General features: G+C 41.1%; 1 protein-coding gene across 1 annotated transcript in view; it reads left to right on the top strand.

Moving 5' to 3' along the window:
* Positions 1–3,456: 3,456 nt before the first annotated feature.
* OCA2 (OCA2 melanosomal transmembrane protein) overlaps positions 3,457–21,708 on the top strand; it is a 207,992-nt gene continuing 189,740 nt past the window's right edge. The window contains exon 1 of the mRNA XM_071570096.1: positions 3,457–3,487. The gene's annotated coding sequence lies outside the window, so the exon portion shown is untranslated. The remainder of the gene's footprint in view (positions 3,488–21,708) is intronic.

Raw genomic sequence — 21,708 nt, 5'->3', positions numbered from 1 at the left:
ATAGGAGGTGTTGGACCCCCTATTTTTGGTCTGAAAAGACAGACAACCAGGACAAAGCCTGGTTTGCCACCCAGCTCTGGTGAGTTCTGTGGAAATCAAGAACTCTATTTTAAAAAAATGATCAGTTTGAGTCCGTACCCCAGTTAGCTACTGTTTCAGTATACAGGCTTATAGACATGAAATCCTAAATCAAACTGAGGAACATCACAGCTTTCTCTTTGCAGTCTTTTCTAGGTGTGATTTCATAATTGACTAGACTTTTTGTGTATCTTTTTGCTCCCATTGCAGATTCTCCTGCAAGTGCAAGGCATGATGTTCCACATTGTACATCAGCAGCCTGATCAGTGCAATATTTTCAGAGACTTAAAGTGTATGCTAAGCACCACTTTCTTTGGTGCAAATATATGATGCTTTTTAGCTTTTTCCTCTTAAATTTACTAATAGAATTAGGGAAGAAAAATAATTCTTACTAGCAATATAAGCACATCCAGCAACATTGTGTCTCCAGATTTCACAATTCCAGTATCTTTGTGGAATGAATGATAATGTCACAAATGTTTGCTGTGAGTGTAGCAAAGGCCAGAGCACTCAACATGCCAATAACCTGCCACTAATTTGGAGTGTTTCTGCCAACTCCATTGTTCATGTTTGTGCTGAAGTTTGGTCTTCAATATCTGGTTCACTTCCAGGAGCCTGAGCCTCCTCCAGCCATTCAGTTTTCACATGGATCTTTTCAGCTGACACCTTGCTGTCTGCTTTCCAATGTTAATTTGTAAGCCTGTCTGTCCTAGCTCTCCACTGGTTGTGTTTTTCCTTCCACCTCTGCCCCTCAGCTATCCTTTGATTGCCTTGGTAGGCACAGACTTTTTAAACAACCAGTTGGATGCACTGTATTTATTCAGCCTTTATACTCCAGCCTCTTCACTGATACCTACTCGTCTATAACGTATAAAGTTATTCCCATAGTTTTTGTTTCTGCCACAGCTTTGGTCAAGACCTGGTTGCTGGCTCTACAGCTCTGGAAGACAAGCCCTGCTTGGTTTTGCACACATCTGATGAAGTTCCCATTGCTCTTACTTCATGGATCTGGGAAGATAATAATAAATTCTAGATGTACTTTCCTCCCATTTCTAATTTTGCTCAGACATCAGCCTCAGTTCAGGGTACTGAAGTGTGTTTGGTGTCTTCTCTTGAACCATGGAGTCTTTCAGGTCTGCTCAGCTGCTGTTTGCACAAGATTTGCAGAACCTTCTGCTGCTGCAGACTGGTGAGAATCACTTCAGTACTCTCATCGGTAGACTTGACTCTTCCAGGGTTTTTATAACCTGGGGAGGAAATACTGCAGCTCCTTCCAGTCTGGTGTTGTATGCAGCTTCTGAAAGCCTGGAAAAGCACACTGAGTCCATGGCATCAGCAAGAGTTTGTAGCTTCTGTGTGTACAATGGCCTCCAATTTATCACAAATTTATACCTAGGGTTTAGGTTACTTCTATGTTTACCAAGAAATGCCCTCACTTCTCTGGCAAGTTAAAGTTGTATAGGAAACAGATGAAAAAACTTGACTCTATTTTCTCTAATTAATTTCCTCTAATTCTCTGGATTTCCTTCCACCATGGCTATCTCAGTGATGTAGCACAAGTCTTAATGGGAATGTGAGTTAAATAAGGTGATGGGTGTTTGGTGAACTCTTACAGTAAACAGAATAGTCTGCATCTCTTTGATGTGTGCCTCCTGGAAATACTACATGTCTTACTCCTTACTCTGTTTGCTCTCTTCTGCATTTTACATCAGTTGTAAAGAATAAAACTTCATTTTTTTCTGTACTTTTACAGCAGAAAAAAGAACTGGTTTTACTTGTCTCCATAAAATTGGACAGGAGGACAACTGTATGTTTATAATCTACCCATAAATATTTTCATGGAAATTATATTTTCTGTGATTAAAAATATCTGTCTCATGCTGGCAGAACTATTGTCACACTACAGCAGTCAGGGAGTAGCTATACTGTGATACTGGGGATAGGCATAAACAGATTTGCCTTCACAAAACATGAACAGGCATTTCTTGAGTTACAGGGGTGTAAATAACTTTCTATATCTTAAGCTGTTGTCACCTTGGTGTTTACAAACAGTCAGATTAAACTGGAATCTATTTTACAATAAAAAAGCATCTATTATGTGTGCTCTACAGACTATGGGGAAAATAAAAACAAAACAAACTTTGAAAAACATACTTTTGGACAATTAAGTACTTCCAGCCACAGCACAAATGGAACAATTTAATGGAAATTGCACAATGGTCCACCTTATTCTGTTTCCTCACTAGAGTCCTGTAGTAAGCACCTCTCCTCAACAGCAATAGAGACAAGCCATGGATGTATATCCATGATGTACCTCAAACGAGAACGCTGGAGATAACTATTGATGACCTCATGGATAATCTTGATGGAGCTGGAAGTGTTCATCTTTGATTTGAGTCTTGGAAGGTCAAAAATGGTTACTCATCTTTCAAAAACAATTGCTTCTTCAGGAAGGCTCAGCTACTGGAAACCATCATTACTATTTAAAATTGCAGTTCTTCAAGGCAAAATGTCAATAGCATCATTCTCTTTCTGAAAAAGTGAATGTTGTATTATTTTTCAATTGTGTTATTCTGCTTGTAGCTATGAAATTAATGTAGCATCTGTTTCTCCAGTTGGCATATACTGTATGTACAGTGTAGATTATATTATCTTTAATCAGTTTTTTGTCTGACACGGACAAAAAGAGTTTGGCTGGTATAGTGCTTAATTATCATCACATTGCATACTGCAGTGGAATTTGTAAATCTTTGAAATTCCAGGATAAAGAAGAGAATAAGTTCTTGTCAGGACAATATTGTTAGTCACTTCTGATGGCAGAAAAAGTTAATTTCCCACTCCCCATCCCCCAAAAGTATCACCAGGTCTTGCAGTGAGAAGTGTTAAATCTGTTCTTTTATGACTTCTGTGGCAGTTTAACAATGGTGTTTCTGCTCTGTTCTTCTCCTGCCTCCTGCTGAACTCAGGGCAGGGCCTGAAGTATCTGCTCAGTGAGGCTAATCATGATCTGTGTACTTTTTCTCTCTTTGACACTTGTTACAACCACTTCAGGCTTCAGAAGAGCTGTGTTTGGGCAGAAAGTAATGGGTGCAGGGAGTAAGTCGAGCTCCTCGCTGAAATCACATGATGGCAAATCTGGGAATTCCTGCTTCATTTATGAGTGTGCACAGAATGCAATGTCACTCTCTCCCCATCCAGAGATGCTTACTACAAAGAACTGAGCTGAATTCCACAGCGACAGTCATTTACTCAAATAAATTTGCTCATCAGAAAGCACTGGGATCTTGCGGCTCCTTCAGTCGAACAAAGTCTTTTATTTTTAACATCTGTGCACCTTTTTTTTTTTCCCATTTTGTAGGTTTTTATTTTCAAACACAAGAACCGCTTCAAGAATTCTTCAAAAGAGCAGGTAAAATGCAATTTTTCTACAAGAAATGTTTTCCTAGAGTAGCTTAATGCAGTTCTGGTATTCTGTGATGATATGTTTTTAGATATGCACAATGAAATATTACATATTAAAAGTTGGTCAAACTTTGCAATTAGTGCAGGGTCTCTGGACATTGTTTGTTTGTACCTGAGTGTTCAGCATTTTAAAACATCAGTGAGACACATGGAGTATATATTATAATGTTAATTTTTTTTTTAGTCATGTTCCCTTTTACCTTTAAATTGTCTCAAAAATTAAATTTTCCCTGGGTATTTAATATTTAAAAGATTTTTTTAAGTTACTCTAGATTGTAGATTCTTTAGGGACTCAGACTTATTGCAAATGTTAATGTATTTTTCCCCCCCTCTATTGAATTTATGTGTAAGGGAAGTAGTTCAGTCTTACTTTTCAGACTAGATATTCTGTAAAAAGCATGAAGCTTCATTTTAATTACTGTGTTTAGATCTATTTTTGGAGGTAATACAGTGATGTTGTGGAATTAATACATCTCTCAAGTAAAATGATTTAATAAAAGATGAATGACTTTTCTGAAGCATTCCTTTGCATGGATTTTACTCATGTTGGCTGAATTTGTAACACGCTGTTGTGATTTTTCCAGTCACCCCTCCAGCAGTCTGCCAGCAAGAGAGCAGTCTGCAGACCAACAATGGGCTGATCTGTTCTACTCAGCTCTGCTTTTGCTCAAGGAGAGAGAGGGTAAAAACTGCCCCACTTCCCAAGAGCTTGAGGTTTTACAAATTAGCTGTGAAAGTCTGGTTTTCAATGAAACCTAAAGCAAGTGGTCAGGGGATTAGTCCCTGAAATGTAGTTATGTAATTTTTTTAATGGGGAATATTTAGTGTATATTTATTTTTTTAGAATAAAGTCTCTTACTCATATGAATTAAGTGTTGAAGAGCTACAACTTTCAAGAGATGTAGTTCAGCGGACATACAGGAATCCTTTTGTAGTTCTTAATACAGCTGTAGATGGAAAACAGATATTTAATTTCTATCTGAACTCTGACAGAAAGAGTTGGTCTTCTCATGTGCTGCCATCAGAATTCCTAGTAGTTAAGAGGACAACTCCTGCATGGCTGCTGAAAGCTTAGCATTCAATGCACAACTTGATCTATTGGTAGAAGGCTAATTTGGACCTCACCAGTTCTCTCCTGAGGCATCCATATGCTCTCCTCTGAGTTAAGCAGGGCACTGTGAGTTAGCCTTAAACATTGGAATAAAGAAAAGAAACCACAGATGACAGAACTGCTGAAATTTACAGCTGAACAGATCCTAGTGAGTCCACTCGAGAAGAATTGCCTGTGTTATGGGTTTTTCCTACAGCTAAATCTTGGAGAAGAAATAGTTCCTCACTACAAAACTTTCAGATGTTGTTTGAGTAGAAACAGGAAAAGTTCGGGCTTGTGGCATGATGTCAAGGGACAAAAAGGGAAGAGGAGGGTATTAATCTAAGGGATTTGCCTATGATCTTCCCTTCAGAAGGTGTGTTAAATAAAGCAATATCCTACTGGGAGAACTGAGAAATTTAAACTTTTGCCCTTTTTTCATTAGTAGAGAAATAAAGCACAAAAGGAATAAAATGTGTCAGAAAAAAGAGCCTTATTAGTCTGAGACAATGCTACAACTATTTCTGTAATATTTCCCAATAACAATAGCTGAAAAAATACTGAGGAAAAACCCCTCAGACTAATATGGTTTGATTTTTTTTCCCTTCATTCTGTGACTGGTTGCTTTTGCCAGATCACATTTTCCCCTGAGGATTAACTTTGAACTGCCAATTAAAAGTTATTGCTAAATCCTGTTACAGCAGAAAGCCTTCAGGTTCATACAGTTAAGATTTAGCCATTGCTTTTTCACAGAACAGATTAAACTGTTGGGATTTTGGTAAATTAGTTTTGTAATATTGTACCTTTTGTAGAATAGCCACATAGCCAGTATATTTTTTAGGGAAAAGGTAGGAACCGTATTAATTTCAGCGTTTTTATTCCATTAATAGCAAAGAGAAAAAAATGAAATTGAAACAAGAGCAAATATTACCTCATTGCAGTAACAGTGCAATAAAGTTTGCCTATTGATACAGTGATGACCTGGTTTCCTCATGAAGACCTTTAGAAAACCCTGACAGGCTGTTCTATTCAGAAAAAAATAATTGCTGAAATCCATGTACCAAAGGTTAGATGACCTTTCCTACATTGTGGGGGCAAAGAGACAGAATATTGCAATAATCCTACTGTTTCCTATAGCCACACTCTCTGTGTCACTGCTCTGAGCAGGGTCAAATGGAGCATTATCTCAGAAGCCTCAGAATGCTGTGTGGTAATGGTAGGCAGATGTTTGATTTTTTTCAGTTTGGTCACTGTAGCATCATCAGTTGCTTTAAAATCTCTTTGTCCAGCTAGGGATAGATCAAATAGGAAAGAGAAATGAACCCACTGATATTTTAATTTGCCTTAGAGAAGAAAAAAGCATTCTTTGTCCACTAGAAAAGCTTCATAGTGCAGCCAAAAGCATCTATTCACTCTAACATATGTTGAACATAAAGATATATTCAGCCATAAATCAACATTTGGGTTTTCATATTCCTTCCATTTCCATGCTCTAGCCCTGATCCTGTGATCTTGTTGAAAAGACTGAATTCTTTGATCTCTGCAGGAATATGACTGCACCCAGTATCGTCCCATTAAAAAGAGCAGAAAAAGGGGTGTCTTTATAGATGAGAAAAGAAATCAAAAAATAAATAAAAGTTGTGTTCCTTTTCAGCAAATCAATGGATAGAGCTGCTTCTATGCAGGGTGCCATATCTTCTGGCTGATTAATGACTTTTTCTTCCATGCATTACCTTGTTTTAAAGTCATCTTTATGACACCATATGAAGAAAGTCTTAAACTTGCAGAAAGCCTTCTGCAGCTCTCAATGGGCTTATGAACCAGGCCTGCAGTATTTCAGGAGCCTATATGAAAAAAGACTAAAACAAGTACAGAAGAGGGGACTTTGATAATTGGTTGTATCAGCAGTGGGGATTTCTGGGACTTCTGAGAGAAGAGGGCTTTTAAAATAGAGCATCAGTAAGTGCAAAAGGTACCTGATCCAGGGACTATTGAAGTGTCATAAAAGCCTTTTATTTAGCTACACGGCACAGGATAAAGGAGGGCATGGAGGTATCTGTCCTCCAGTTTCTTTCAGTCTGCTTGCCATTCCCTATCCATCTTCACACACAACCCCTTCCCCCTCTCTCCTTCTCCCCAGCCTCCATTCCTTGACAGCAGATATCTTCAGTCTTTCATGGTCATATGTCACCTCAGAGGCTTGCAGTGTCAGTTGGCTCAGTGCTGTAGAGGTGTCATTTGATGCTCATTGCCTTTTACCGATTTGCAAAGACTCATGATGTTTTTACTCTTTGGGAGGGCCAACGATTGCTGCATTTATTTGATCTGTGTCACTTCCAGCACACCCAGTGGATGCTGTGCTTGAATTCTCCTCTAACCATTTCTCTTCCCTGACACCAACTGCTTGTAGCAGAGAACTTCACCTCTTTTACACATATTACAGTTATTGGTTTAATGTAACATAGAAAATCAATCTGCTGCAATTCTGTTTTAATTAAATAAAGCATCTTGACATGATGAGTCATAACTTGTAATTTCTAAATTGACAACAGCATAGATTATTTTTTTTTCAATAGACTGGCCTATGGTCTCTCTTGTTGCTTCATACAAAGGGACAGCAAGGGGTTTGTTTTCTTATTTCATTGGGTTTTGGTGTTGTGTTTTTGCACTCATTCTCACCTATTGAATTCTGCTTAGCCTCAACAAAACTGCTTTCTGCTAATATTGCTGTGGTGTTGCAGCTTGGAGCTCAGCCACCAGAGGTCTGGATTTGGGGAATGATGTAGAGCCTCATTCATCTACTGCCATAGCTGGACTGCAGTTCTCAGCAGCCTCATGGAAGTGGCCTACACATCGCTCTTCTCCAGCATGATTACATGTGGTGCTGTTGCTTTTCCCTGACTGATATAATGACCTCTGAGAAAATGTTTCGTCAAGTATTAAGGAGAGAGACATACTAGGGTGCTCCCAGGTTGCTCCATCCAAAGCTAGAGGCTTCCTCTGGTCTAAGGCTTTGCATCAATCTGTGTAGTATTTTAGTTTCCATTGTTCATAGAATAATTTGTTAAAAATCTCTTTTTTTTTTTTTTTAACTTGTCATCAGAGCAGGAGGACTTGAAGCATACATTTTCCTCCCAGTCCAGGAGCAGGAAGCCAGTACAGTTACATGACTTTTTTGGATTTGAGGATTTGTGATTAGCATGGGTTTGTTAATTACTATGCAGGGAAGCAGCTGTCCCATATGGTGTGAGGCACAGCTGGGATATATTTTGTGCTCTGCAAGGAGCAGCAGCAGGATGAGTGCAGCAAAGTGTAGCTCCAGCTGCATGTTGTGGGAGCTACTTCAGTGGGGATGATGGGAAGCTTACTGGTTTGTTTGAAACTAAATCAAAGAAGAAATTTGTGTGACATTTGGCACCAGATCCTGTTTCTTGAACACCCCCAAAGGGCATTTATGGGTGATTTTTCCTCTGAAAGAGGTCCTCTTTAGTGGAATGCAGCATTTTGTAATTGCCTGTCCTAGAAATACATTTTGGTTATGGTTTTATGCATTTATAAATTTGCAATTTGATTTTTAAGCAGAACAGCTGGATTGGTTAAACTGCTTTGTGAAAACTGTATTTAATTCATAACACAAGCATCACAAATATGTAAGATTTTTCAGTTTTCTTGGAAATAGAGCTGGTGCAAGGTGAAAAATGCTAAAAGATACACTAAAAAAGATGGTCATACTTCAAGAAAGAAATCTTGAAGGCACAGGAGCAGGCTGTCCCTATGTGCTGACAGATGAGCCAGAGGGGAAGATGACCAGCCGTCTGGGCAGGGACCTTTTGCAGGAACTCAAGGGAAAAAAAAGAAGGTGCATGACCTTTGTTTTGATAATACATCAATAGCAAAAGAAGTGGCAAGGAAAATCTCCATTCTTTATTGGATGTGGTGGGGAATTTAGTCACCAAAGACAAGGAAAAGGCTGAGGTACTTAACACCTTCTTGGCTTAAGTTTTCAACAATAAGACAGGTTGTCCTCAGGACAACTGGCCTTCTGAGCCAGTAGACAGGGACAGGGAGCTGAATAGCCTCCCTGTAATCCAGGAGGAAGCAATTAGTGCCCTGCTGAGCCACTTGGATCCTCACAAGTCTATGGTACCAGGTGGGATCTATCCTAGGGTGATGAGAGAGCTGGTGGATGAGCTTGCTAAGCCGCTCTCCATCATTTATCAGCCGTCCTGGTTAGCAAGGGAGGTCCCAGATGACTGCAGGTTGGTCAATGTGACACCCATCCAAAAGGAGGGCCAGAAGGAAGACCAGGTAAACTACAGGCCTATCAGCCTGACCTCTGTGCCCAGCAAGGTTATGGAGCAGATCATCTTGAGTGCCATCATGTGGCACCTTCAGGATGGACAGGGGATCAGACCCAGGCAGTGTGGATTTAGGAGGGGCAAGTCCTGCCTGACCAATCTGATCTTTTATGACCTGCTGATCAGCCTGGTGGATGAGAGTAAAGGCTGTGGATGTGGTCCATCTAGACTTCAGCAAAGCCTTTGACACTTTCTCCCATGGCATACATGGGAAGAGCTGGCAGCCCACAGCTTGGACAGGTGCACTCACTGATGCATTGCAAACTGGCTGGGTGGCTGAGTCCAGAGAGTTGTGGTGAATGGAGCTACATCCAGCTGCTGTCTAGTGGTGGTGTCACCCAGGGATCAGTGTTGGGCCCAATCCCATTTAATAACTTTGTTGATGATCTGGATGAGGGGATTGAGTCCATCATTAGCAAATATGCAGGTGACACCAAGTTGGGAGGGAGTGTCAATCTTCTGGAGGGTAGGAGGGCTCTGCAGAGGGATCCGGACAGGCTGGATAGGTGGGTCAAGACCAACAGGATGAGGTTCAACAAGAGGAAGTGCTGGGTCCTGCACTTCGGTCACAACAACCCACTGCAGCGCTACAGGCTGGAGACAGAGTGGCTGGATGGTGGCCAGGTAGAAAGGGACCTGGGGATTCCAATTGACAGGAGACTGAACATGAGCCATCAGTGTGCCCAGGTGGCCAAGAGGGCCAATGGCATCCTGGCCTGTGTCAGAAATAGTGTAGCCAACAGGACGAGGGAAGTGTACCTGTACTTGGCACTGGTGAGGCTACACCTCACGTACTGTGTCCAGTTCTGGGCCCCTCAATTCAGGAAGGATGTTGAGGTGCTGGAGCAAATCCAGAGAAGGGCAAGGAGGCTGGTGAAGGGACTGGAGCACAGGGCCTGTGAGGAGCAGCTGAGGGACCTGGGGTGTTCAGCTTGGAGAGGAGAAGGTTCAGGAGAGAACTTATCACTCTGTACAACTACCCGAAGGGAGATTGTAGCCAGATGGAGGTCAGTTTGTCCTCACGGGCAACTAGTAATAGGACAAGAGAAAACAGTCTTAAGCTGTGCCAGTGGAGATTTAGTTTGGACATTAGGAAGAAGTTCTTTACAGAAAGGCTGACTGGCCATTGGAATGGGCTGCTCAGGAAGGTGGTGTTGTTATTGTCCCCGGAGATGTTTAAGAGAAGTCTGGATGTGGCACTTAGTGCTGTGGTCTAGTTTACAAGGTGGTGTTGGGTCATTTGGACTCGATGATCTCAGCAGTCTTTTCCAAGCTAATTCATTCTGCCATTCTGTAAGAAACAAATTGGAGAGATGATGCAACTGTTCAGGATCTAGCACTACAGACTACTGTCAAACTATTACTGCTCTTAAACTACAGCTTCTCTTAAGTTGGATGAATCATAGTGTACAGACATGAGTGTAGTTGAGGCAATAACTTCATCTGTAGAGCCATCATCCAATAATTGTATGATTATGAAGGAGCCATTTCAGTGTTTGCATGCCTGTCTCTAGTGCTTTATCTTTACAAACTGTGTCTGTTAATTTTGGTCTTTGGCTCTTTACAAGAACACTTAGTTCCTATTACAGTTCATGCTATAAAACCCACCACAAATTTCACAACACTGTGGAGATTACATGATAGATAGCTAATGTAGAAATTTGCTTTAATCAACATAACTGGAGTTCTAGAGGCAGAAGTATTTGTCAAAGTGGTATCACTTATCATCAGTAACGTTCATATCATAAAGCACTTCTGAATATTTGCGATTTTTATTTAGGAATGTATGCAGGAAGATTTATGGTTAGGGGGGTGTTTAAAGCAAAAATAGTTTCTACCTGTTTGGTAGCTCTGGCAATATGTTTTCTTTTACCTTTTAAAAGACAAAAGGTATCTTTGTAAATCTCTGTTAATTATTTTCTAATTTCCTGAAATTCTTTCTTGCTCTATCTCTCCAGTAGAAGGGATAATTTTATCTGGCAGTCGTGAAGGGCCATGGGCTGATTACAGGGCTTTGAACACAGATATCACTGCAATTAGGAAAAAAAGCAAAACAGAGTAAGCCTTGGAATATATGTGGATAGACAGCTGTGTGCCTCAAAGCTAAAGCTTCTGAAAATTGGTGAGGGAGGGAGAAGCAGTAGTACTTCTATAGGAAATGAGGCAGCTGAACACACTCCCTAATAGGTAAAGAAAATTTATTGGGAGTTCCTTAAAACCCTCAAACATGGCTCAACTTCAGTCAAGGACCTGACTTTCCAACAATAGACTCAACCTGTTTCAATGTGTTGAAATGGAGAACCCCTTAAGATTTTTTGTGCTGATGTTTTATACTTGCTTTTATAACTTCTAATAATTTTTTCCCCAAATTGGCAGTCTTGTGCTTGTATGCCCTTGCTTCATTTATTTAAAAAATTTCATAGTGCACTGAATGGGGCTAATTTAATATATAAAGCTGTGTCTCACCCTGCAGATACAATTTCTTGTTGAAATTCTTTTTCCTGAAGTGTTACAGTAGGAAGCTCAGAAGCACAGGAGAGAAAATGCTCAACTATAGCCAGTAGTGGATTTTATCTGAGCTGAATGAATCTGCTGCCCATTTATGGCTCTTTGTGCAGCAGCTCAAGGGAGGCTCCGGCAGAGCAGGGAAAGATAGCAGTGTCCTGTAAGTGTGTGGGGAAATAAAGGGTCTGTTTGTACATCCCCACCTCCTCCTGCAGTGGACTTTGTGTCCAGCTGCTCCTGAGACTGTTTGTGTCTGACCAGGAATGCCTCACTGCTCTCTGAGGAATTTTACATAATGGTCTGGCTGGTCAGCTGAGGGATGAGCGTCAGTCAGCCAAGTGCTCTGGCAGCTGTCATGTGCCTGGGTCTGGCCATTGCCTGACATGCCGGGGGTGTAGTTTCAGGTGGTGACTTGCAGATATGGGGTGTGCAATAAACCTTCCAGAAATGTCTTGATAAAAAAAAAAGACCTATATTAGCTATGAAAACTGACCTTGTGAATTGATAGGGAGGTACTCAGTTCTGCCTAAACCCTTTGGGAAAGAGGATTAGGTGCCTGGTCCTGACATTTTGCAAACATTTACCATTGGTGTTGAGGTCAAATAAGGAATTCAGGAAAAGGAGGCAGATGAAAATTCCCTGAAGGACAGTTTGGTAGTTCGCTGAGCTTGGTTCAAAGAGACACAAACTCCACATCTTTGTCTCCCAGGAGCCATATCCCAACAGCTATTGGGAGCCCATTCCATTCTTATATTGGGTTCACATACTCAGGCAGCTCCAGAGACTGAGCTGCTTTGGGTACCCCAACTGATACTGTAATCTATCATTTGCCTTCGCCAACTTTGAAGCCAGTCATGGCATCAGCAGGGACAGGACTAGGTGATCTGCAAAGGTTCTGGACTGTTCTGCATTCTGTCTCTGCCCTACTTTGCAGTGGGGTTTCAGGTGGCTTCAGATCTTCCACCTGAAGAAAAAGAAAAGAAAAAGAAAAGAAAAAGAAAAAAGAAAAGAAAAGAAAGAAAAGAGAAAAGAAAGAAAAACGAAAAGAAAAGAAAAGAAAAACGAAAAGAAAAAAAGAAAAGAAGAAAAGAAACAAGAAACTTCAAGCTGCATCTTACCCACAGGAAATTAATGCCCTGACCACAGGTTGACAAAGTCCTTTTCCCTGAATCATAAGACACACAGAAACTGGTACGGTCGACCAGTTTATAGAAACTTGTATAGCTCCAAAAGTTTGTACTGGTAGATATTAGCAGTAGACTATTCAAAGTCAGGTCAAATGCTGGTCTAGTGGGACATTCAGATGTGGATAGTTTTGGACCGGAGATACTAACCCAGCCTTCCTGCATTCCCAAATGAGCCCTTGGTCTTCCTGACATGCTAGGGTCCCTCTTTCAGTCTGTTTTTAACCAGAATATCTGCAGTTGTCCAGGAAAAACCTTCTTCTAATAAAATAACACCTACAATGAAGTGTCATGGGCCAGGAGCTCTTTGAAGCAGGAAGTTGTGAATACTTGATATTTTCATGGGTTCAACAGGTGTCTGGACATGTTCATGCCATAGAAGTCCAACAAGGAGAGCAAAGCTACCATCTCCTGCTAAGGAGCTGCAAGTCTTTGTAGACTGGGGAAGGCAGGACATGGGACTGAAGGCAGAGGGAGTCTGAGCTATCTTGGGATGCTCAATCTGTAAGCGTGGACTTGGCTGTCTATGAACAGATTCACTGAGTTGTGAATTAACTTTAATCCTTCTGCATTTCAGCAGCAGTGCTGTGCTTCTTTCTCCACACACCACATCCTCATGTGATCATGTATCCTAATGATAGCCTTACAACCTAATGTACATGTTTTGCAGCAGAAATATTTTTGCAAACACTTCTATATCCCTGACTTCAACTGAGGAAAGGAATGAAAGGAAAGTTTCTTGTGTCATTGTGTATTTGCTGTATTTTTAGGCTGCAGTCCTTTAATTTCAAATGTGCATTTGGGAAACAGTGCGTTGTGCTTGTAGCTGCATCCAAGAAATTTTCCTAGATAAGAAAAAAATGAAAACCAGGAAACAAATGGAGTTTAAAAAAAGTCTCTTTGAAAAATCAGATATAACAGCCACACATACACATCCACTTACAATTAGAACTGTTATTTGTTTTAAGAATCTAAGGGCTGTTGCTCTTTGTCTGTAACCTCAGTGACCTATGATGCATTAGCATTTCATGGAGAGGGACTGTTAGGCTGTTAGGGTGATCTCCTTCCCTCCTGAGCATTGTACAATGCTGTAACGTTTTTCTTATCAAGAAGAAAGCTGAGTAATTGCAGTGAACAATATGGGCTTTGATATCAATGAATAATCTAATGGAGGCGAGGCAGGTTGAGTACCATGTGGTAAGGAATTTTTTCTTTTTCCCCTTGATGTTTTCTGTGCATTATCCTTGTTAGCTCCCAAGACCCAATAAGCAGTGAACCCTTTCACACCATCTATGACACTTTTATCTGGATCTGCCCTGGTGGAGAGGATGACTTGTTTCCATCCATCCTTGAGGACAGTTTTTCAGGCGTTCTTAACTAGTAGTGGCTATAGCTGCAAGTTTGTCTTTGTACTTTTTCTCCTTGTTTTGTGGGTGCTAAACTTTCACACATTTTCCTTTCCTCTATTTTATGAGATGCCTAGATGCTGGTTCCAGTCTTATTGGGCACATTTTAAGGTGCATTAGAAATGTGTGTCTGAATAGAATGTCCATACTACCTACCTGTGCTGTGCTTTGGTTTGTGTGGGGGAACAGTCTCAGAATACACAAACTTTACTTCCAGCTGAAATGAAACCAGTAGATGTGCTCTCACTGCTGCTGGGTCCACAGGACCTGACAAGGGATAGTCTACACGAACGCCTTCTGAGATGTAAATAGAGCGGACTTTAGCACCAGTCCTTCACCCTATAGATTCATGCTCATTGTGCTGCACTGATTATTAACACAGATGTATCCACAGACAGTTTGGTGAGTACTTTTGTCTTCTTTTATTACTATGGGACAATAAAGCCAGGGCAGGGTGACCTTTATCAGCTCAGTTCTCTAATATCTCTGTTTGGCCACATTGACAACAGTTTTTCCTTTCCTTCGACACTGTCCATGAGTGATGCACTCAAATGCAGTTGATGTTTCAACTGCTACTAAAACCCCAAAGTTTCTGAAACTCTGAAACCAGGCAAACTTTGCTCTGCAGTGGCACTGGATGCTTTAGCTAGAGGCCAGAAAGTCTCTTGATATTTTAAATGGCAGCTGGCCATCAAAAAACAGAATAACTTTACATACAATTGCACATAACTTGGTCTGGTGTTGAGTATGGACCTGGTGTATCAGGAAACACTCCTCATACACTCCTTTTTTCTGTTTTCAAGGAATTTCTCAGCAGAGAAGTACTAATTTATGCATCACTTGCTCACTTGTCTTCAGCCTTCATGGGACATCTTTGGTGTTGTGTTGTGTACACTTTAACACCTATATATGAAGGTTATAACTTCAGAGTGTGTATCTTTATAAAGGTTGTGTGGTTATAAAGCCCTGAGAATATAATTTTCTGTGTGTCAGATTTCATACATAGCCCTTTTGTGTCTTGAGCAGAATACAGGGACGAGGAGGTGGGGCGGAATCACCTCCCTTGACTTGATGGCCACACTGCTTGTCTTGGTTTGAGGATAAAAACCCAAAATGTTTACCCACAAGCAGGGGAGGGGCCTCCTCCACGATAATCACACCACTCTTTATCAAATTTAAGAAAAGGAATTTTAATACAAGAAGGATAACTGATTTTATATATATGTAAACAGACTAGTGCAACCCACTTCCCCAACACCACAAGAGAAAGAAAAAAAAAACAAACAACAACAAAAACCCAGCAGGTTTTCCTCCGGGAGGAAAAGTTATACTTAAGTGTCAATGTCACAACCCGGCTGGCTGCAGAGTGAGTTTCAGTTCCTTTCCAGCGAGACAGACGAGCAGTGAGCTTTCAGATGGATTCCGTCTCTTCCCCCTGTGTTCCCCGTCCAAGAAGCAGAAAAGTACGAGCAACCAGAAGCAAATCCAAGGCAGGCAGCAGCAGCAACGCGGTCAGAACCAGTCAGAGGCAGGCAGCAGCAGCAACGCGGCCAGAAAAGCAGTCAGGGGCAGGCAGCAGCAGCTGAATGGCCAGAAAAACAGTCCGGGCACAGCGGCAGCGAGACAGCCAGGAAAGCCCCAGCAGTAACCAGCAGGGCAGCCTGCCTCCTCGGAGCCCCCACTCCCGCGTTCCGCCGAGCCAAGACTGCAAAGAATATCCAAAAAAACCCCAAAAGAGACAAACCTGCCCCCACCCCAGTGATCAACAGTTAACTACTTCTTTTGTTAACTGCTGGCCTGGGCAGTTAAGTGGCAGGGGAGAGAATTTACATAATAATCCCAAACTACAGCACTGCTTTTCATGCAGCCCAGGATGTGGTTGGCCTTCTGGGCTGCGAGAGCACATTGCCAACTCATGTCCAGCTTTTTGTCCACCAGAACCCCCAAGTCCTTCTCTGTAGGGCTGTTCTCAGTGACTTCTTCTCCCCGTCTCTGCTCATGTCTGGGATTGCTCCAACCTAGGTGCAGCACTTTCCACTTAGGCTTGTTGAACTTCATGAGGTTATCATGGGCCCACTTCAGAAGCTTGTCCAGGTTCCCCTGGATGACATACCTTCCTTCTGTTGTGTCAACTGCACTACTTAGCTTTGCATCATCTGCAAACTTGCTGAGGCAGCAGTTGATCTCATTTTCCATGGCATTAAAAAAGACATTAAAAAGCAAAAGATATTAAAGGTGTGTGAGAAAGCAGCTTGTTGTGAGCTTTTTACCTGTACTCTGACTATTAAAAGGAAAAAAGCCATTCTATGTTCATTTTCCAGAATCTCTTATTATGCCATGGAGAGAATTAAAACCACAGCATGAGTCAGGGACATCCTCTGCAAGGCTGATGGACTGTCCTTGCTTGTGCTGCAGTAGAGCACCTGTGCATGTGTGGGTGCTGGGGGTAGGAGCCTGCCTGGACAGTGAGACTGCCCAAGCACTAATGCCTGAGGGTCCCACTGAACAAAGCAAGCTCCCCTTGGGCAGAAGGGTTCCTCATAGCATCTTCCCAAGGAGAAGGAGAGACTGAGATCTTTGAGGTTTGAAACAAGAGTTGGGCTGATGAGAGGAACACAGATAACTAAGTGCCTCTCTGGCATGGCTTACTGGAAGTCATTTCTGCAGGTTCAGCAGCTTGGGACTGCAAGGGGAGGCCACAGTCACAAGCAGTCATCAGCAGCAGCAGCTTCCTCCTCTACGGGTAGGGTCAATGAGCTACTCCACTGGGGCTGGAATCATGGGGGTCAAAGAAACAGAGACATCTCATTGGCCACAGGGGCTCAAAGGGAAAGAGCAGAGTCATTCCTCTCCTCCTCTGAAGGGTTTTTTTTTTGAGTCTTCTGTTTTTACTGCTGGAAAATCCAATTAAAATACAATGTCTGGCTAAACTTGGTATCTTCACTGCAAAAGAGTAATAAGCTCTTTTCATTTTGTGTGTCTCTCAGCTAATGAGTTCTCCCTTTTTATAGCAAAGCTCCAAAGATAGATTTTTAATATCTTTTTTATTATTATTAAGAAAGGGAAAAAAAAGATAGTCTGAATACAGTACCTCTCAGACATACTGCCCATGTCAAGGGCTGCCAAAGCATATAGAGTGTGATTACAGCTTCCTATTTCATTGTTGAAGTGGCTCTATAAATAACAGTATTCAATGAAAATTGCTGGCAGAAGCATTGCTTTTAGAACATGAAAATGTTCTAAAAATCTCAATAACTAGATGCTTTTTTTCACCTAAGCCTCCTAAAGGCTTTATAGGTCCAAGAGGAACAGATTACTTTAAGGATTTTCGAAACAACTTTTTTATACTGTGATAACCATTTCTGTTTTCCCCAGTTGTTATCAAAGATCTGCAAAGTCAAGGTCTGAAAAAACAAATTCCAGTGGATATTGAGACTGATTTATTTCCTGAGCTGAGAAATTAACCTCAAATGAATTTGAGATCTTGGACCAAAAGGAAATTTGTACAGCCAGACTTTGATAGTATTTGGGGCTTGGGGGGAATCTTGACTCCATCTCTCACGTTCTTATCACACATTTGCACATTTCAGCCAGTTTTCCAAACACTGGACTGAGCAGTGTGCCTTGTGTAAGCAGATGTCCCTCTAATAGCGCTAGTCCAGAAGACTGCCAGGCTGCTGTCCTCGGTAGTTTGTTTCAGTACTTAATGTGATAACTTAAAAAAAAAATATAAAAATTATGCTATGTTTCCTATTTGATTTTATCTGACTTCAGCTTCCAGCTTTCACTTTGTGTTATTCCTTGCCCACCAAGTTCAAGAAGCTTTTAGAACCAGATATTTTCTCTCTGTGAAGTTGGCCTAGTAACTAAGTCATTGCTCCATCTTTTTTTTTTCTTTTAAAAATGAGACAGACGGAATACCTTTGATCTCTCTTGTGGTAAGACATTTCTCCAGCTCCTGAATTATTTTCATTGAGCATTTTTCTGTACTGCTTCCCTCTTTCCAGATTCTGTTCTAAAAGTGGAGACCCAGAACTGTACCCAGCACTTGGTGGGTAACAAATGCTTGCATGGAGGGCAAAAGAAACCAATCTCAATTCCTGCCCACTATGTGGACTTACACCTTCAAGGATTGTATTTATCCTTATCTATTTATCATACATGGTGCAAGTGACTGTAGGTTTACTTTGTCTTTTAAAAGATGAAGAATTTTTTAGTGCCACAGCTCTTGGCTATATAGCTTCAATTTCCATCCCCTGCCCCCCCTCCCCCCCCCCCTTCTTTAAATAGATTGCTTTCCTTGTTCCTAGACCTATTATTTGCATGGGTCTGTTTGCAGAGATGTTTGCTTCAAATGGGCCCAGGTGACTGCCTTAAAAACAGTTTCCAGGTATAAAAAATTCAAATGACAATGTTGTCCATTAAATAAAGGTATCTCAATAATTTTGGGGCATATAACCCTAAACTAAAGGTGTCTGTGTTTTCCAAGAGAAACTTCTCACACCAGTTCCAGCAATACTTGGGTTAAATAGTATTTACTGTTTACCCTTAGATTTTGAAAGGAATAAAGCTATGTGTTCTTTTAGAAATGCTTTATATATGTTTGCCAGTCATTCACAGATTGTAGACAGCTTTTCCCCCCTTCATGTGAGTTGGTTTTGTTTAGCCACACATTATTCTCTGCTCTAGAAATCAACACAGAGCTCCAACACTTTGGCTTTAATTAAATAGAGAAGAAACGAATTAATTTTTTCTGATAATCAGATTATTCTGCCTCTACCTACAAAATGCTTTAAAATGCCATTAAAAAATAAGAAGTTTATCATTTTGGATGCAACACATTTCATCAACACTTTCAAAAAATTTTGGACTTTACTAAAGAATACATTTTTTGAGCTAAAATTCTGAGCATCAAAGAGACTTGATTTACTTTCAAGTAATTGTTATTTAGCTATAAAATGTAGACTACTTGGGTATTAAAGAAAGTTAATTATTTGGAAATTTTTGTTGCTCTGTTAACTCAGAACTATTTCTGCTGTGAGGAAACTTTTACAAACTTCAATAAATCAAGAGAAGACTCTTTTATCTAACAATTATCCATAATCTAGCAATTATCTTGTTTGAAGCAGAAGAGACAAATGTCTGCAGTTTGATGAGAAATTCATACAAGTCTTTGAATAGAACATAATATCCTCAGATCTCCTGAAGTACGATCCATGATTAAATTAAAGACTTTGGGATGCACAAAATTATCTAGTCATTGTATTCCACTGCTAGGGCAAGATTTCCCAGTTGTATCAGGTAAAGAAAAATCTCTGTTCTGTGAACTTTAAAGAGACAAATTTTTCTCTTTGAAGATAATAGTCCTTTTTCCCACAAATACCACATTAATTTACACCACTTTGACGGTGAAAATAGGATTTAGGGTAAGTGAAAATGTATCTTACTCTAGCTGTATGTTGGGAGTAGAGTGATTAATGTGAGTGTCAGGCCCTAAAGTTTTGTCCCCTTTTCACTTATTTGTACCTGTGTCCCACGGTGAAAATAGGGTGAAATCTCCAGAATAGAAGGATAGGGAACAAAAGCAGAGTGACACCAGTTGTCACACAACAAACCGATAGTTTCTTCCAGCCCTGTGTTGAGCTATATGACCTGCAAATTATATTTTTCAGGGGCTTTATTTCAATAGGGATTTTTAAAGGGATAGTGTCATGTTGGACTAGAGTTAGAGCTAAAAAGTCATCCAAATGTTTCAAAAGCCTGAAGCTGGCTGTGGCCGTGAGTCTGCCCTGACACAAAATGTTCCGTGTTCATGCATGATCAGGACAACTTGCTTGCAGCTGGTGTGCTGCCCTGCACCACAGCCAGTCACTGTGGGATGTTTTCAGTTTTATCTGAACTGCTAGAGGCTAAAATCTTGAAAGAAAGGGAAAGGTGGGTGCACAAGTGTGTGTGTCCCCCCCGCCCTGCCCCGCTCTGTTTAACTCTCACTTACTCTGTTGGTTGATGGTGAGTTGCTGGTTGTGTAAGGCTGTCATGTCACGTTGGATTTAGCATCTGAAAGCCAAAAATACTCGAGGGGCTGGAGGATCATGTGGCTATTCTTCCAGCCAAGTTTCGCTCAGATCTTTAAGCAGCTGCTTCAGAAATGCATTCTTGCTGCAGACCTTCTGGAGACTTGGAGGGATTCATAGAAGGGCTCACTAATGACTCTTCTGTGCAGTGAACTTTCTGCCCAGGAAGGCACTGTCTTCCATGAGTGCCAACAACCACAATCACTTGTTGGGGGCGGTTTGCTTGAGACAATCTGAACAGAGAGGCCACCCTTGTTCCCCCTTTCAGGGAAATGCCTTCAGGTGTACTCTCACACGTAGGCTAAAGATGTTGATGAACAGAGGCTGTTACTGTTATTACTGTAATGTATCTCCTCAAAGGATCAAAATAATTTACAACTTTGCCGAATTAGACCTGATGGACAAATATTATTTAGCAGACAAGGCACACCTTAGCCTTGGGACCAGCTTAAATGTGTAGTAAAGCAGAGAACATAAAATTCCATCTTGTCTCTAGCAGCTGCTAGGCTGTAGCTTCCCCTCCTCCTGTTATACACTTAAAGCAATCGCCAATTGCTAGAACACTTAAGTTGCTTGAATACTTTAGAGATTTATTGCTCTTCCCACTTACTGTGGTATGAAAGTTCTGTTTCTGTGATATATTTGAAGTATCTTCTTACCAGGGATACCTGAATACAATAATTCACAATTCACCTAAATAAAATAATCACAATCCCACCAGCATGAGAAGAGTGTTGGCCATGGGGAAGGGGAGGGGAGAGGAAAACATTATGGTTTGCAGAGAGCAGTCCTAGAAAATGGAAATGCACCTGTCTCAGCATTGCCACTCATAGACCTCCTCCTCTCATGTGGGTTGGGGCTGTTCTAGTGTCCTCCCCTTTCCACATTTCCTCTGCTCATGCTGCCAACCTGACAACATGAAGGGTACCATTTCTTTGTGTACTTTTGAACTTCTGGCGATGAGATTGCATCAATTAGGTTTTCCTGTGGAGTCATATACTTGGACAACTTCTTTTTGTAACCAAACCTCTCCCACAAATTAAGCATCTCAAGCCTCTGCTTTACTTCTTTGAAAGGTTTGATCCAAAGCTGCATGAAGTCAGGGGAAGTACTCTCACTAGCCTCAGTGTATTTTGGATAAAGCCCCAAAGAGAGGCTCACATTCCATACATTTTAGCTTGGATTTGGATTTTCCTAAGCTTTAACACTCCAGAAAGCTGCCAGCTTCACAAATCTACATCCCATAGTATGTGTTTTCAGCTTCTTGGTTTTGTAAGAATTCTTTAAAGCTAAGAGAGCAGTTAATTTGTCAGGACTATAACATGAACCAGTGAACTCAACAGCACAGAAACAACAGTTTTCATTGAAGATGATGTGTGCCCTTCTGGTGCATGAACATTTGCAACTAAGAAATATGCATGCACATAATAGAAGGCTTATTTGCAATGAAGGAGGTAAAAAGCTGTGTGCAGCAGGAGGGTGCTAAAGGTGTGCCCAAATCCAGAAAAGAAAGTTCTAAATGTGTCTGTTTTCATTTTCACCCTTGCTTAC

This window comes from Pithys albifrons, chromosome 1 (genome assembly GCF_047495875.1).
Source record: "Pithys albifrons albifrons isolate INPA30051 chromosome 1, PitAlb_v1, whole genome shotgun sequence".
In the NCBI taxonomy this organism is placed as follows: domain Eukaryota; kingdom Metazoa; phylum Chordata; class Aves; order Passeriformes; family Thamnophilidae; genus Pithys; species Pithys albifrons.
This window is presented reverse-complemented; position numbering and strand designations above follow the sequence as displayed.